General features: G+C 40.4%; 1 long non-coding RNA gene across 1 annotated transcript; it reads right to left on the bottom strand.

Annotated features, from left to right (window-relative positions):
- Positions 1 to 363: 363 nt before the first annotated feature.
- Positions 364 to 738, bottom strand: LOC121105829. The gene is made up of 2 exons (XR_005838561.1): positions 654 to 738; positions 364 to 574 (listed from the first exon to the last, which is right to left on the bottom strand). It is a non-coding gene; the product is annotated as an uncharacterized LOC121105829 (long non-coding RNA).
- Between the last annotated feature and the right edge of the window lie 13,532 nt (positions 739 to 14,270).

Raw genomic sequence — 14,270 nt, 5'->3', positions numbered from 1 at the left:
GAATGGCATAAATTGAAGAAGATATTACCATTAATTTATATGGTAAATTTACTGAGCATCCCCAGACCAAAAACATAACCTCTCTTCGGCTTTTCTGATACCTGAGGACACATCTTGCTAACAGATGCACAAAATAAATCAAGATAAAGCACAGATGCTCACAGGCACAGTTCAGAGCTAGGCAGCTTGCAGAGACGTGGCTCCCAGGGAAGGAGGATGGCGGGCCACTCTCGCTGCTTGGGGCATGCTGCCACTACAACCTCGCCGCAAAACAAATGCCGAATGCTATTTTCACTTTTTGCCTTTTTCCCTAAAAGCAAAAATCCTTTCCAATTCTGTTTAGTTAGCAAAAAGCCATACTTACATAGCTCTTTCCTAACAGTGGTGTGCTGTGCAAGGTTCCAACAGCTGGAGATCCCTGCGTTACAGGAGTGGTGGCAGGAGCTCTTCACACAGGTGCTTGAGTGGAGCCAGCAGGTGAACTCAATTGGAGGCCGCCTCTGAGTTCTTTATTAGACTTGTCTTCCTTCTCAGCTCCAGCACCTCCAGTGATGCAATTTGGTTTTCTCCCTTTCTGCAATGAGATCCATGCAATGGGTCACAGGGTATTTACTGAATTTACTGCTCAAATGCAGGCAGATGAGCCCATTTACCTGCTCTGAAAATACTGTGAGTTAAGGGGAACCTGGGTGGTGCAGTCAGTTCAGCATCCAGCTCTTGATTTTGGCTTAGGTCTTGATCTCAGGGTTGTGAGTTTGAGCCCCACAATGGACTCCATGCTGGGTTTGGAGCCTACTTAAAAACAATAACAACAACAATAACAATAACAACTGTGATTTAACATTGTGCTAATAGAACATGTAAGTCTCTGGAGCTTCCTGGCATTCAGAAGCAGAGGAATAAGTCATGCCACACTTAATAATCAGGTTTTTATGATATAGCTCTGTACTGTTTACAACATTATTTTTCGGTGCTTGCTTCGGCAGTACACATATTAAATTCTTTTTACCAGCATCATATTAATTGGCAGGCAGCCCTGTTTGGTGGGGAAGACATGCTTTGGAGTAAAGCAGAGCTATGTTTTGACTCTGGTGCTTCTACTCAGCAACCTGGAACCTCAGGGGCTGAACGCTTTACCCCTCTAACCTCTGTTCCTCATTAGTAAAATGGGTGATGCTACCCAGCTATAAGGAGTGAAAGTGATACCACATTCAACTTCTTAGTAGAGTGCATGGTCTGAGGAACACACTTTGAGAACCAGAGACCTAGTAACTATTCTCATCTTACGTATTTTGTTTTCTTAAACAGGACATAAACCTCCCATTCACACCAATGTGTATTGCTTTTATTATTTTTATGACTACCAGAATTTTAACATTACTTCCTTAACAAAATCTCCTGTCTTTAGTTATTAATGTTTTTTTCTCTGTTATGAATGGAGTTTTTATAAAGTTTATAAATTTTAACTTGATGTAGGAATGCAATTGATTTGTGTGGATTTCTCTTATATTGCGTGACTCACTAGTTTTTCATTTCCTTCATTTTGTTGTTGTGTTTGTTGACTTAACTAAGTTTACAAATAACAGTGTAACAGGTACATGAGGGAGCTCAGGCTGGAAAGTTTACCATCTGGTCCAGGAGTACTTATGTATTTTGGTGATTGGTTCAGCCATACTGGTGTAGATGAGCTCAGGATCAGCCTTACTCTTAAGTAATAAAAAATCCACTGGTCATGTCTAGTGCTAAGTTGCTGATTAAAACTTTATCACGTTTATTAGGAAAAATGCTAAACTTCATTTCATATTAAAGCTTCTCCTCTTCCCCAACTAAGGAAAGAAGGAAAAATCAGTTTCTTTCTTTCCTTGCTGTACCTTCTGCTCCCCTCTTTCCCAGTCACCAGAATGGCTCTGGCAACTCCACAACCAACAGGGTTGGGGGCCGAGGAGGCAACTGATTAGAACCAGAGAAGGTGGAACTTCACAGGCACAGATGTAATCTGGAGCTGTCTTTGATGTTGGCAGCATAGAAGACTGTGAAAAGTAGATAGCTACTGCCTACATTTCTAGGACTGTAACAAATCGGAGCATTTGTTAACAGGGGCTGTGGTTTTGAGGATATAGGTGGCAGGTGGGATTGAATGTGGATATTGCCACCCACTGGGCACAGAGCGTAATGCAGCACTTTCTCAGAGCAAAGTGGTCAACAGTCTATGCTTTTAAAAAAGACCATTTAAAAAAGTGGCTGAGGCAACATGTCTACACCTTTTTAAAATAGTTTGGTAAAAAGATGAAGAGAGAATGCAGAGTAGCTAAAATGTGTGTATGTGTATTTACAGTAATCTTCATTGATCAAACCACATTACCAAGTAATGCAATGCACATAGAAAAAACAAAGAAGAAAACAGAATCCCTCCACCCTATTAAAATTATGGTTAAAAGTTTGGTGTATTTTCTTCTAGCATTTTTCCTGTAACAATATTAATCACTAGGTAGGGGCATCTGGCTGGCCCAGTCAGTGGAGCATGTAACTCTTGACCTTGGGGTTGTGAGTTCAAGCTCCACATTGGGTGGAGATAACAAACAAACAAAAAAAAATCCTTAAAAATAATTACTAGGTGACATTCAGCATGCTCATATTATATTCCAAATACTTTCTTTTAAAGATTTTATTTTATTTGAGAGAGAGAAAGACAGCATGACCAGGGGGAGAAGGAGGAGCAGACTCCCCACTGAACAAGGAGCCTGACTCAGGGCTTGATCCCAGCTCCCAGAGATCATGACCTGAGCCAAAGGCAGATGCTTAGCTGACTGAGCCACCCAGGTACCCCATGCCACATACTTTAAGAAATGCTTTCAAAATATTCTCTCCACAGTGGCGCCTGGGTGGAACAGTTGGTTAAGTGTCTGACTCTTGGTTTCAGCTCAGGTCATGATCTCAGGGTTGTGGGATCGAGCCCCGTGTAGGGCTCTGTATTCAGTAAGGGAGTCTACTTGAGATTCTTCCTCTCCCTCTGTCTCTCGCCCCATGCTCTCTCTCTAAAAAATAAATAAATCTTTAAAAAAACAAAATATTCTCTCAACAGATGAATGAATAAATAAAATGTACACACACACACTGGAATATTATTCAGCCTTAAAAAGGAAGGAAATTCTGACACATGCTATAACGTGGATGAACCCTGAAAACATTAGGCTAAGTGAAATAAACAGACACCAAAGGACAAACATTGAATGATTCCACTTATTCGAGGCACCTGGAATAGGCAAATTCATAGAGAGAGAAAGTAGAATAGAGGTTGCCAGGGGCTGGGGGAGGGGGAATGGGCAGATTTTGCTTAATGAGTAGAGGTTCTGTTTGGAAGGCTAAAAAAAAGCTTTGGAAATGAATAGTGGTGATGGCTGCACACTATTGTGAATGTACTTAATGCCACTCAATTGTACACTTAAAAATGGCTAAAGGGTAAATTTTATGTTATGCATATTTTACCACAAAAACATGTTCTCTTCTTATAATCCTATGAGTTACACAATAGATGGATTTGGCCCAGGCCATCTAACTACAGAGCCTGGGTTCTTTGCCCGTATTTTTAAAAAGAGAGAACGGTATAAAGAAACCTCCACGTACACATCACCCAGCTTCAACTGTTCCCTGCTTATGGCCAAACTTGTTTTGTCTATTCCCCCACCTATTCCCACCCTACCCCTAGGCTATTTTGATGCAAATCCAGACATCATATCATTTAATCTGCAAATATTTCCTGTATACCTCTAAAAGAATAAATTTTTAAAAACAGCACTGTAGCACCTAAAAAAAAACCCTAACAATTGTTTAATACTGATTATGCTATTATTGTTCACATTTCTCCAATTGCCTTATAAATTAGGACCCAAATAAGACCTACGCATCACAATTGGTTGAGGTTTCTAAGTCTTCTAACAGTTAAGTTTCCCTCCATCTTTTGTTTTGTTCTTATAAGGTTTTGTTGTTGGTTGGGTGGTTTTGTTCTGTTCTGTTTTGTTTTATGGTCTGTCTCATTTGTACTGTGGAGTTTCCCAGAGTTCGGATTTTGCTTATTGCATCTTACAGACTTGTTGAATGTGCCCTTTGTCCCCCATTTTTCCTATAAACTGGTGGTTGGATCTGGAGGCTTCACCAGTTTTAGGATCTGCTGTTTTGGGAAGAAGTCATAGGTGGTGCTCTATAGTCTCGTCAGGAGGCACAGAGTATCCAGATATCTAATGCATTTTTGTGATGTTAGCTGTCATTGACAATTACTGTTCAGATCCATTAATTCAAGGAGGATTGGGAAATGATGGTGTTCTGTCTTAATGTAATAGCTGGAATACTTTTATAAAGAAAAAATTTCCTTTATTAACTTTTTGGTTACCAAGGTACAGTTTGTACAAGAAGGTCAGGATGAATATTTGATCATTTCTCTTTATAAAATACTGTGCCAGTTTCCTGGCAATGAGCTCTGTTTATCTCAATATCATTTTGAACTTATGCATTTAAGCATATTTGATGTGTTTCAATCTGTTGTAGTTACTGTGGTAGGCCATGTCCCATGTCTATGTCCTGATCCCAGGAACCTGTGAATATGTTACACTACATGGGAAAGAGAAATTAAAGTAGCAAATGGAATCAAGGTTGCTAACCAGTTGACCTTAAAATAAGGAGATATCCTGGATTACTTGAGTGGGCCCAATGTACTCACAAGGGTCCTTAAAAGTGGAAGAGGGAGGAAGAAAGAGGAGGTCAAGAGTAATGGGATCTGAAGACTCTACCATTGCTAGCGTCGAAGATGGAGGAAGGTGGTCATGAGTCAAGGACTGCAGGCAGTACCCTTGCATTTCTTGGAAAGTCATGCTGGAAAAGACAAGCTGGAAAAGGCAAGGAAACAGATTCCCCCCTGAGGCTTCCAGAAAGAAATGCAGTCCTGCTGACATCTTGATTTTAGCTCGGTGAGACCTGTGTTGGCCTTCTAACCTATAGAACTGCAACTTTGTGTTGTTTCAAGCAGCTAAAGGGTGGTAACTTGTTATAGCAACAATAGAGAACTAGTACAGTTACTATCCTTTTGATGCTCATATTGATTTGTCTTTGGCCAGTGCTGTCCTTTTCAAACTGGCTTCCATATCCTTGAGTTTTCTTGCTTTCTGGTATGACAAGATGTTTCCGGCCCACGTACTAGGAAACCCTTGGAGTTTGACTTCTACCTAAACTTATCTTGTTCTCTTGACTGTAACCAGTGATCTTAAATAGGAAAATCCAGCCCTTACAGTTTGTGTCTTCTCTGCAGCACTTGACACTATTCCTTTCCTTTCCAAAAGACTTCTATTGTCCTCTATGACATCACCACAGGATCTTGTTCCATTGCCTTTTTTGGGTCTTGCTTCTTAACTCCCTAAGGCTGTCCTCAGGCCTCATTTCTTTTTTCTCCACACTGGTCCTTACTAATCCCACGCATGCAATAATCCCCCCATGCCAGTGGTTCCTTAACCTGTATTTCTCCCTCATCTCTCCTGGTACCGATACAGGACCTCATTTCCAACTGCTTGTTGTTGATAGCTGTCACCTATACGAACGGCCTGTACCTCAAATTCATGGCAAAACCTTAACTGCTATAGCCCCCCGTCTCTTTTTTATTTCTAATGGTTCTCTCTGACACTCAGATTCAAACTTGGGGTGTTATTTTAAAATCCTCCTTGTCCTGTGACCCTCCTAAAACAAGAAATGTAACTGCCGCTAAATAATTATAGTATTTTCACTTTTGTTTGCCAGAAGAAATAAGAATTTTTAAGGTTTGTTTTGCCGTTGAGCATCAGTTTATGGACACAGACCTCACATGAGAAGGTAAATAATCTCCAGGGGTTGCTTTGCGAGCATGGAACTAGAGCATGGGGGTTGGATGGTTTGAAGAGTTAATGGTGTTCAGCTAGGATGATGTGAGTATATGGATCTTCTCATGGGATTGCAACATTTGAAGTCTTTGCTAAGCCTCCCTCTTCACTGAGAAAGCTTAGGGGGTTCCTACCAATGCTTCTGCAACCTTTCTATGCCCCCATGCCTGACCAAACTTCTTTTGATGTCCTTAGAAATATTAGTATCTTCTGGGCATAAAAAAATCACCAAATTAACTGAGATGGGCATCTACTAAGTTAGGGGTAGATATATCTATAAGTCTGTTTAACACTTGATATAACTTTTAAGAAATATCACTTGAGGGGCACCTGCATGGCTCAGTTATTTAAGTGGCCAACTCTTGATTTCGGCTCAGGTCATGATCTCAGTGTCCTGGGATCAATCCCTGCCTCAGTCTCCCCACTCAACGGAGTCTGCTCAAGGATTCTACCTCTCTTTCTGCCCCTCCCCCTCCAGCTCTTTATTTCTCAAATAAACAAATAAATCTTAAAGAGAGAGAGAGAGAAATATCACTTGAAAACTGCTATTTGTATGTATGCCATGATGCCAGATGCGGGCCTTAGTGGCCTGTGCATCATTGTGGAGCTTAGCGCCCTCTTGTGTTCACTCCAAAACCAAGCACAGAGGCTCTCCAGGATTTGCCAATCATATTTTGAACCGCATCTCTTATTTTATGGGGAGTGTCTGAATTTGGCTATCAGTTTTTAAAAGGACCTGTCACCCTGAGAATCATACGTGCACAGAGCCAGCTCTAGGAAAAACTGAGGATGTAAAATTCTTTAGCTCCTTTATTTTCTCTTTCATCCTATTCTCTCGCTCAACACTTTCTTTTTCCCCCATTTTATTCCCTCCAGAGCTCCCGGATCATATCTGATCCTGTGGCTTATTAAGTCATCCAAGTTTACATATTTTTTATGCTTCCAAGAAATATTTTCATATATTGGGCACCAAACTATGTTGTATAGATGGAACCAAAGAGAACTCAGGTGCATCAGATAATGAAGAGCACGGGGGAGGATGGGGGATGAGGAAGAGGGGAGCTGCGAGGCAGTTCTACTTTTTTGTGACCCCCAAATAATGCCCTGTGTTCTGAAAGAGTCTAGAAAATGACTAAACATAGGTGGGTGGAATGACCTGTCAGCCATGGGCTTTAAACCTGTATCACTATACTCACCAGGTGTGTAAACTTAGACAAATTATTTAACCTTCCTGAACTCTAATTCTCTAATCTGTAAAATAATCATAATATCTACCTCACAGGACTGTTAGGAGGACTACATCAAATAATGTATGTAGCATATTCATAGTATACAAAAGGTATACAAAAAAGTCATGTTGAATTAAAAAAAAAAAAAACAGACATAAGGCAAACCTAACACCCAAAGGCCAAATCAGGACAATGTGAAATTGCTTATTTTTGTACTGAATGATTCAGAGAGAGAAAAGGACATATTGCTGTGGTAAATGGTTATTTAAAAATAAAGTGTCATAGCTCTAGGCTCCAATGGGAAAAACGTTTAACCTCAGAAATGAGCTGGCTTTTTAGTCAAAGGCATGGAACTGACTGTGAAGAAAGAGACAGATTCACAAACTCTTCCAGAATCTCAAAATGGCAATGAGAGCTACAAATCAAAGAAAAGGACATTTGTACCCTAGTTCAATGTTAAGGCCCAACCAAATATCCAGGACACACTAAACAGGATTAAATTATACACAGTCATGAAATTCTTCTGGCTCTCCCTTCATATAACTTAAATAAACATTTATTTTGAAATCTGCATAAGGCCCTTAACGGACATGCCAGTCACAGGGCCTGTCAGGAGCACTAGCTACTTGCTCCTTGAGAATCTCAAGCTAACTGAAGTGGGCCTTGCTAGATTGTTTTTGGGTTAAGAGAAGACCACCAATTAGGACAGAGGTGGGCATCTGGAAACCTATGAAGTGGCTTGGCTTAAAAAGCTCTACTTATCAGTGACAATTAATAAAGTAATTGGATTTTTTCCCTCAGGCTAGTTGATAACAGGTGTAAACAAGACATAAAAGAGAAGCAATCTAAAACAGGAGTCATGTTAACGACGGCATATTAGGTTAGCATCTTTAGATCCAACAATTCTTGCTGGAGGAGGAAACATGTTAATCTGGCCCCAAGAGCTGCCTTAGACTGTGAATGGTGCTATTCTTAGAAGCCTGTATGATATCTGCCTCCCTCCTTGCAATGTTTTTTTCCAGTAAACCCCCACTACTTAAGATAGTGTGAGATCTCTGGTTCATGCAATCAAAGAAGAGTAATTAACAATCGTGTGGGGACTGAAATTAAAGGAGACAGTCTCTGCCATCATTGAACTTAAATTGTAGTTGTGAAGATCATGCATATTAATTCATGGAACATTAAGTTTCCTACTGTAGTGTAGTATTTTAAGTGCTAGGGATACAAAGGTAAGTAGAACACAGACACTCTGCTCCAGGGGCTCAGAGACTCCAATGGGAAATGGACAGTGTGAAGGGGATGCCCAGCATGCAGAAGGGATGGGGGAGAAGCAAATCACTACTGGTTGTACCAAGAATCTGGATGCTTTTTTTTTTTTTTTTGAGAGATAACAAAGTACTTAAAAGCCTCAATCTTCTTTATGTGTTCTCAGCCACTAACTGGTACTTTGGTGTAATTGTCCTAAATTTTGTTATCAGCGACTAACAAATGTTTTGTGTGTCATCACATTTTAACTGTTCAGTAGGGTGATGGACTCTTCTGCATCATCCACAGCCACATTGGGGGTGGTCACAATGACTACACCGGGTTGAGGTTAGAAATTGTTTGTGGCATCAGACACCGAGAATTAGGGACCAATGGACAGAACTGTGTTAGAAAGAGTAAGGGCTTTGGACTCAGACTTGACTTTGAATCTTAATTCTACCACTTACTCATGAGCAGTGTAACATTTCTCAGCTTCATTTCCTGATAAAGTGTATTCAGTAATTCTCCAAACCCTGCCCTGCATAGGATTGTTGTGTTAAATGAGACCAGGCATAAAAAACACTTGATACCCATGCAACTGGAGCACAAAATCTCAGAACTATAAAACAGCTACCATTATTGTTTTTAATAAAGATCTTTGACCCTGCTTACCAACATAGTCACAAACTGACTCATTTATAATTTATAGAAGAGAATGCATCCTACAAGAGGGCTATTAAGGCTTTTATTTCAGGAATAATTTGAAAAACAGAAGGTAATGTATCTATGAATGTCAAAATGAGCCTTCTTTCATGCCTGATTTGGAGCTGGCAAAGCACTTCAGAATTATCAACAAGAAGAGAGGAGGATTTAGAAAGCAGGCAATCCTACTTTTCAGAAAAAAAACAAAGAAAGCCTAAGTGTTATTCACTCTGGCCTGGGATGCAGAGTGATGCTGGTGTGGGGTCAAGAACTAAACGAGAGTGAGACACTGGCAGACTGTGGGGAAAGAGGGAGAACGTCGGCCCTCTGTCATTAAAGCCAGGCAAGCTCTTTACAGGGGCACGTCACAGGACAGAGCCTAAGAAGAGCAGCTCAGGAGGCCTGGTGCTCACCTCTCTCACACTTGTAGAGCTACAATGAAGTAGACTGCAGCGGCTGTTTGAAGATAAAGGAGTAGCAATCAGGTCTTGAAAAGATGAAATCCTAGAGAAGGGAGGATTTGAGAGAGAGGCGAACCCACAGTGTGTAGCTGCATTTTCCTTCTGGGCAATTACTCCTTCTGGATGTGGGTCAAAAAACCTAAGAATCCAGGGGAAGGGCTTGGGCAGAGGGCCTCTACTAAAAGGTAGAGAAACTTCTCAGGGATGAAGAAACAAAAAGTAGAAAATGGAAGGGTGAATGTCTCTAGGAAGGGGCAAAATGTATACCCAACATCCTGCCCTTAAGACATTTGCCAAATTTTTAAGCTCACCAAAGTGAAGCCAAGCAGACAAGCTCTAAAGAGCACAAAGGAGTTTGTGTCAGTCTAGGAGTGGTGAGCAGACAAGGGTAGAGTTCAAGACTCACCTTGGGATAGGCCTGGTCAACTCCCCATGCTCGATCTTAGACAAAATGCTGAGAAGTGATCTGCTGGAACCCTAAAAGGTTACACTTTAACAGCAGGGTTGAATCAGACATAGAAACAGCCTTTCCAGAATTTCAGCTCAGCCTTGAGCCAGCTCAGTCTCTAAATGGACTGAGATAATTAGCCTCCATTCTAACTACCCTGCAAAGAAAGGGTGAACTTCTGGAGGAAGATATCATCCAGAGCCACTATAATTTTTAATACTCCATGTCAGCATTCAATTAAAAATTACTTGGCATGTCCCTAGGTGTGGGGGGGGGGCAGGGGGCAGACCACATGATAATCACCTGTGACCAACAAAGAAAAACTAGCCCCTAAAAAGAAAAATAAGCCATCCAGGTGTTATCAATAGAGATATTAAAAGGATTTAAGTTCCCTGGTTAGCTTGCTATAAGAGACCAACCCTAAAGGCCCTCACTGGCAACCCTGTCCCAATCCTGTTGGGGACCTTCTCACTCTTGAGATTGTTTTCTGTATTTTCACTTAATAAACTTCTCACAAACACACACACACACAGACACACACACACACATTACTTGGCATGTCAAAATGACTGAAAACTGAGGAGAAAAAAAAAGATAATAGATCAATAAGTGATCCAGATATGAAGGACAAAAAAAGAGTCCTATCTTGAAGATACAAAGTGAAGATTGCAATAAAGTAACATTTACAGTAAAGCAAATAAATTTTTTGGTTTCCCAGTGCATATAAAAGTTATGTTTACATTATACCGTAGTCTATTTAGGTGTGAAATAGCCTTAGGTCTTAAAAATATGTACATGCTTTAATTAAAAATACTTTATTGCTGGGGCACCTGGCTGGCTCAGTAGGTAGAGTGTGTGACTCTTGACCTCAGGGTGTGGGTTTGAGCCCCACATTGGGTGTAGAGATTACTTACAAATAAAATCTTAAAAAAATATTTTATTGCTAAAAAAGGTTTTCAGTGAGTTGTAATCCTTTTGCTGGTGGAAGATCTTGCCTCCATGTTGATGGCTGCTGCCTGATAGGCTAGTGGTTGCTAAAGGTCGGATGGCTGTGGCAATTTCTTCAAATAAGACAACAGTGAGGTTTGCTGCATCACCTGACTCTTCCTTTCATGAATGATTTTTTTGTAGCATGTGATGCTGTTTGATGGCATTTTATACACTGTAGAACTTTCAAAATTGGTGTCAATCTTCTCAAACCTTCCCACTGCTTTATCAACTATGTTTATGTAATATTCTAAATCCTTTGTTATCATTTCAACAATCTTCACAGCATCCTCACCAGGAGTAAATAGAGTCCATCTCAAGCAAGTACTTTCTTTGCTCATCCATAAGAAGCAACTCCTCATCTTTTCCTTTGCATTCACAACTTGATTATTTGGCACAAGAGGCCTAGCTTTTGGCCTAGCTCAGCTTTAATGACATGCCTTCCTCACTAAGCTCAGCCATTGTTAGCTTTTGATTTAAAGTGAGAGACTGACTCTTCCTTTCACTTGAACATTTAGAGTCTATTGTAGGGTTTTTAATTGCCCTAACTTCAGTACTGCTGTTTTGGGGAAAAAAGGGGCCCAAGGAGAAGGAGAGAGATGGGGAAACAACCAGTGGAGCAGTCAAAATAACACACTTCTCAATTAAGTTCTTCACCTTAAATGGGTGTGGTTTCTGGCACCCCAAAACAATTATAATAGTAACATCAAAGATCACTGATCACACAAATATAATAATATGGTAAAGGTTTGAAATATTGCAAGAATTACCAAAGTGTGATACAGAGATACAAAGTGAACAAATGCTGTTCGAAAAATTGTGCCAACAGACTTGCTTGACACAGGGTTGCACAAACCTTCAATTTGTAAAAAAAAAAAAAAAAAAAAAAAAAAGCAGTACCTACAAAGTGCAATAAAATAAGATATATCTGTAGATTTCACCAGGGAATTGGAAATTATAATGCTCATGACTGCGGTGGTTTAATATAGGAGTCAGGGAAACTAGTTTTAAGACTATGGCAGGCTTTCTCAACCTTGGCAGTATTAACATTTTAGGCCAGAGAATTCTTTGTTGTGGGGGCTGTTCAGAGAACTGTAGGATGTTCAGTAACATCCTTGGCCTCTACCCACTAGATGCCAGCTGACAGTATCACTGCACAGTGGTAACAACCAAAGATGTCTCCAGGCATTTGTCAAATATCCCCTGCTCCTGCCCAAGGTGGCACATTTACCCCCAGTTGAGAACCATTGTGCTACTATAAGAATACAGATGGAAGATAATGCAGACAAATTAGGAACTGATTTGAATGACAGCTAATACATAGAAATGAAAATACGAAGTGATGAGTGAAGGATGATAGAGTGGGGCAAATCTAGGATATATGACTAACTTCATTTATTTTAAATTATGGATGCTATAATAATCAAGATAGGAAATATAAAAGGATCAGGTTTTGGGGGAAAGTTAATGAATTTTTGGGGGATATGTTAGGTTTGAGGTGCCTGTATCAGTTTCCTATTGCCATTGTAACAAACTACCATAAGCTTTATATCTTACAGTTCTGGAGGTCAGAATTCCAAAATGGGTCTCAGTGGGCTAAAATCAAAGTGTAGGAAGGGCTGGTTCCTTCTGGAGATTCAAAAGGGGAATCCATTCCTTGTCTCTTCCAGCTTCTAGAGGCTGCCAGCATTTCTTGGTTTGTGGCCACATCACTCCAGTCTCTGCTTCCATTGTCACACTGCTCTCTTCTCTGACTCATCAAGCCCATCCAAGTAATTCAAAATAAATTCTCCATCTCAAGATCCTTAACTTGATCACATTTGTAAAGTCTCTTTTGCCATATAAGGTAGCATTCACAGATTCCAGGGATTAGGGCATGGACAAATTTGGGTGGCCCTTTTTCAGCCTACCACAGTGCCTAGGGGGTAGTCCGAATAAAGATGTCTAAAAGGCAGTTGAGCATATGGCTTTTGAGCTCAAGAGGGATTTGGACTGTGGTTATAGATATGAAGTCACTGGCATGTGTATGGATATGCCAAAGGGAGAAATGTAAAGAAAAATATCAAAGACATAACTGTGGGGAGCATTATATAAGGGGTGAGCATCAGTTAGGATTAGGATCACCTGCATATGAGAGCAACTTAAATAACAATGGCTTAAATAAGAAGGAAGTTTATTAAACTATTAAAGAAGTTAAAGAGGTTAGTATGGCACCTCGACCAAATCACCAATGTGCTAGTTCCTTCTTTCTTCCTGCTCTGCCATCCTAAGGTGTATGGCTTCCATCTTCAATGATCCAATTTAGCCAAAAATGGCTGCCAGCGTTTTGCCATCTTATCTAGTTTCTAGGCAGAAAGAGGAGAAGGGGTAAAAGGGCATTCCTCCAAGCTGAGTCAGATCTCCCTAGAGATTTCTTATAAGTCCCACCCAACTGGCTTTCACTTGACCCACTGACCACACCTAGGGAAGTCTTTTATAGGTATATCACCACCCAAAAAAAAAAAACAAAAAGAAAAAAGAAAAGAAAAGAAGAAGGAAGAAAGAAAAGAAAATCAAGGTTCTGTTACTAAAAATGAAGGGGAGAATGGGTATCAAGTAGCCAAAGAGCAGTCTCTTTGAGAATGGACAACACACACACACACACACACACACACACACACACACACACACAAAACCAAAAAACTCTACAAATGAGGTTGAGAAGGAATGACCAGTGAAAGAGGAAATGAACCAAGGGTGGGGAGTTTGGAACTGTGTCCTGGAGGGCAGCTCCCTGAGAAGTTGGATTCAGAAATTGTACCTGCATATAGAAGGTCAAGGGTAAAGTCATTAGCTGTCTACTTTCAAGATATTCTGCTGGAGAACAAGCAAGGGTAAAGGGGACAACGGCTCCAGCTGAGGGTTTCTTAGAAAATCACATACCTTGCCTGATTTCTCTTGTATCTTCCAATAGAGGCCTTGGTTGTGAACTGCTTCATCAACTTCAGGGTGGAGAACAGAAAGAAAGCTATCAGAATTTTCAGGTAGGACATCTACAAAAAGAATTTGGCATATGCAGGCTACTTTTTGTTTGTTATGCTATAAAAGAGCACTGGAGTCTACCTCACCTTGATTTACGACACTTTATCTTGAGACATACATGGTGGAAGGGGCAAAATAAGCAGGCCCTTCCTGCATTTCCACTAAACATTGGTTCTTTAAAATCTATTTTCCCCCTAATACTATGTACATACCAAGAATCCAAACATCTTAACCCACTCTGATTCAGGAGACTCACAAATTAAAAATCTTTCCCACA

Source organism: Ursus maritimus, unplaced genomic scaffold (genome assembly GCF_017311325.1).
Source record: "Ursus maritimus isolate PB19 unplaced genomic scaffold, ASM1731132v1 scaffold_3, whole genome shotgun sequence".
NCBI classification, from domain to species: Eukaryota; Metazoa; Chordata; class Mammalia; order Carnivora; family Ursidae; genus Ursus; species Ursus maritimus.
Note: the sequence above shows the minus strand (reverse complement) of the source record. Positions and strands in the feature narration are given on the sequence as shown.